The sequence below is a fragment of the Amblyomma americanum genome, chromosome 1, assembly GCF_052857255.1.
Source record: "Amblyomma americanum isolate KBUSLIRL-KWMA chromosome 1, ASM5285725v1, whole genome shotgun sequence".
NCBI classification, from domain to species: Eukaryota; Metazoa; Arthropoda; class Arachnida; order Ixodida; family Ixodidae; genus Amblyomma; species Amblyomma americanum.
The window spans coordinates 434,801,430-434,804,838 of NC_135497.1; the positions used below are offsets into that span (position 1 = coordinate 434,801,430).

General features: G+C 46.4%; 1 pseudogene; it reads right to left on the bottom strand.

Annotated features, from left to right (window-relative positions):
* Nucleotides 1-313: 313 nt before the first annotated feature.
* LOC144116812 (U2 spliceosomal RNA) lies at nt 314-433 on the bottom strand (annotated as a pseudogene).
* Between the last annotated feature and the right edge of the window lie 2,976 nt (nt 434-3,409).

The window sequence follows — 3,409 nt, forward strand, 5'->3', positions numbered from 1 at the left end:
CACCCCTACCCTCCGGTAAACAGTTATAGAATACTTGCCTAGTCCTTATTGCTGTACGTGCGTCATCTGTTCCCATAATTTGCTAACCCTCTAATATCTCATTTAATGCTTGACAGCGTGTCAAACGCTACTGCTAGACCTGCCTCACCCAACAAAGTCTTTGTGGGTCTGTCTGTCTGTTGTTGCAAGGAAGAAAGAAAAGGAAAGTGCACAGGCCTGCTCACTGGCTCAAGCCGAGCCACAGTCGCTACCACGTGCAGATAGTAGGAGAGTTGAAAGATGGGATAGAAAGACAGGATAGTAAAGACGCGCTAAAGACAAGGCCGATCCCGGAAGTAGTGCAATACTGGGCCAACCGGTGGCGAAGTGAAGCAAACTTCAAACTCTCCGCCACATTTCAAAAATTAAGTCGAATCGGACTCGTAACAGATATTCTACGGGGTCCGGACATTAAACGTTGTGTGCATTAAACGTTGTCAGGCTGTTTCCAATGGCAGCCTGTTCGGATCCTGTGATCCTTGGAACCCTCTGTTGCATCACAGGACTGACCGCTGCCTTGGCCAGTTGAGTGGTGGTCTAACTGTGCCATTTGCACCATTTTGCGCAACCAGCTTAGTTTCTGTAGGTGCTGGTGCTGCGCATGGCCTTGTTTCAGTGTTGACACGCCTTGGTTTACAAGTGCCCCTCTAGGTGCTCCTCAGACGAAGTTCATACCGCGGCAAGGGAAACGCCTTTGGCTAGCTAATGTTGCACAAGCCTCCAAATTATCAGATGCACCGTTCTGCATATTTGCTTCGTCAACATACCAAGATGCTGGACTGCATAACGAGCGCTACGAGGACTGTAATTACAGAATTTATATATGTCCGTACATACTAGTCTCTGGCTTGCCGGCTTGCTGTCAATGCTGCCGATTCCTGGGCATTCAGGCTATCCTGCCAGACCCGCTGCCTCAGCGCTCTAAAGCATCGCACACTGTGTGGGGTTAAGGTCACTGAAGTGCAGACCTCAGTTTTTTTGTGGGAATTTCATTGTATGGATCAGGAATGGGATCCATCTTATTTCTGGCGCAAGCGCAAATGAAGCAACAGCTGATGAGGCCTTCAACGCCTCGCTGGAAGTAGTTTCCATTTTAGCTGCTGCTAGGCTGCACCGCTCACTGCCAGTAATCGCCGAGTCCATGTTTGAGTCCGTTCACATCACTTTTCGGCTGTTGTCTTTATCAGGGAGACCAACTTTGAACCAGAACAGCGAGAAAAAGTTTTTGAACTTCGGATTGAAATCTCTTAGCAATAAATACACCTTTCGCCGGTGGACTCGCGACCCCAACGCCACGAAATGTCGAAAAATGAGATTTTGCTCAAGAAATATTGGCAGAATAGTCCTCAGTGTCCCATTTAAGACTGCAGCCTTGGCGTATAGTGCAGTCCTCAAGACTGTGAGGCACACATTTATAGCATTTTTTTATTCATAAGCTTTGGGTAAAAATAATAATTGGTGACATTGCAGCCATTTTTTTTATTTTGCAATGGTGCCTTGTAAGAGTTTCTTTGGTGTAATTTTTCATTTTCTAGCACACAGTGGTTTACATGTGTATATTTAAATCAACACACGTTCCACCACCTCTTTGCTTATGTGTACAGGTGGACATTGGCGGAAGCATCCGTGTCGAAGAAGGTGATCTGGAGCGGCTGAGGAGCACATGCCCTGAGAATGCGTCTAAATTTGCGAGAGGTTCGCTGCGAGTGGTGTTTACGGTGGAAGAGCTGCGCGGCAAATGTCTTTACGGGAGGCAATGCAATGTCCGGAAGGACCTCGAGCCCAAGGAAGCCCTGGATACGGCCCGACTGAACGCTGTTCTTGGTATGTTTCTGTCCTCAAATGACTGCATGATATAAGCAACCGCTTTATTGGTACTTGCTGAAATTTTAGAGGATAAGCAGTGTCTAAATGTATAAGTGAGACTAGCCTTGCAGTTGACTATAGGAAATAGTACCGTATTTACTTGCGTGTAATCCAAAGAGAAGTGGGGTTGTGGGTTATCTGCAAATATTTTCTTCGGGCAGGGGGGGGGGGGTCGTCAGGGTCGTCGTCTCATCGCCGTCGAAGCTTGTCAAGCCCTTGAGGGGCCAACTAAAGGCATATATCCAAAACCACAATCATAGGCTGTTTATTTTTTCCCACGCCATTGGCCACGTTTTCTTCAGCCAGCGTTCCTGACCCTAGTGCCTTGCTGGCACGTCGGTCGATGCTCGTACTGGATTCCTTCCGAGGCCACTGCACTGATGCGATGAACGCTCGCCTCACTGACACCGGCACCTTCCTCGTTATAATACTTGACGGTATGACGTCCGTGCTACAGCCACTCGACGAGTGCCCGTTCAAGGCTCACGTGAAGCGTCTGTATGTCCAGTGGATCGCCGACGGTCTTTACGCCCTCACACGGACGAGACGTGCGCGAGGGTCCGATATTCTAATGCTGTGCCAGTGGATCGTGGATGCGCGAAAAGTGATACCAGCCGACTTGGTGGGTAAAAGCTTTAAAAAATATGCCATCAGTAACAGCTTGGATCGCTCTGAGGGCGACTACGTCTTTAAGAGTGGCGATGAAGCCTCGGATGGCAGCAGTGAAAGTTGCGACGATTGAAAATCGGATCACCAATGTCGTGATGATGGTAGTTTGAATAATTGGTCTGAAAATTAAATGATCACTGAGCGTGCAGTTGTATCTTTGTAGCAGTCTTTTTTTCAGGTAAACGTGCGTGTTATACGCAAGTAAATACGGTTTTCAATATGAAAAAAGGTAGTTTTGTTACATGCGTCACACTGAATGTGTGTGCCATTAGGCGTTCTTGTATGCAGACTTCAAAACTGAGTTTTGAATCCTTATAAATCAATAATCAAGGCAGCTAAAATTAAGGTAGCCTGCAGGCGATCAAGAAGTTCAGGTATCCATCCTAATGATTTTCTCATCGTGGCTGTCAAACTGTCATCGAGTTTACAAATGTGTGTTTATACCTGTCACACGGGCAATATCATTTCCCACTGAGCCATTCGCAGTCAAATTTTCAGTGGCCATTCAGATAAATTACTGCCACATGATCAATTTCAGGGAGGACAAGAAGTCTGCATGTGATCCGATCCGACAGATGACGCTAGAGTAGTAGCAATAAGCGAGAACATAAAGTAAAGCAGTAATAAAACGAGGTAGAAGTGCTATATATGATAGAAAGTTTGCTCACAAAAAGCTATTCAAATAATTCAGTTTGGCAGAATCCACAGATAGCGATGGTAGGCCAACATTGTGCACTTTGTTTAACAAACATTAAGTTTTTGCTGGTGGAGCTGCCACTGACCAATCATTGTCTTTGCTGTGTTCTTAGGTACTACTGTTGCAGCGCTTAGTACT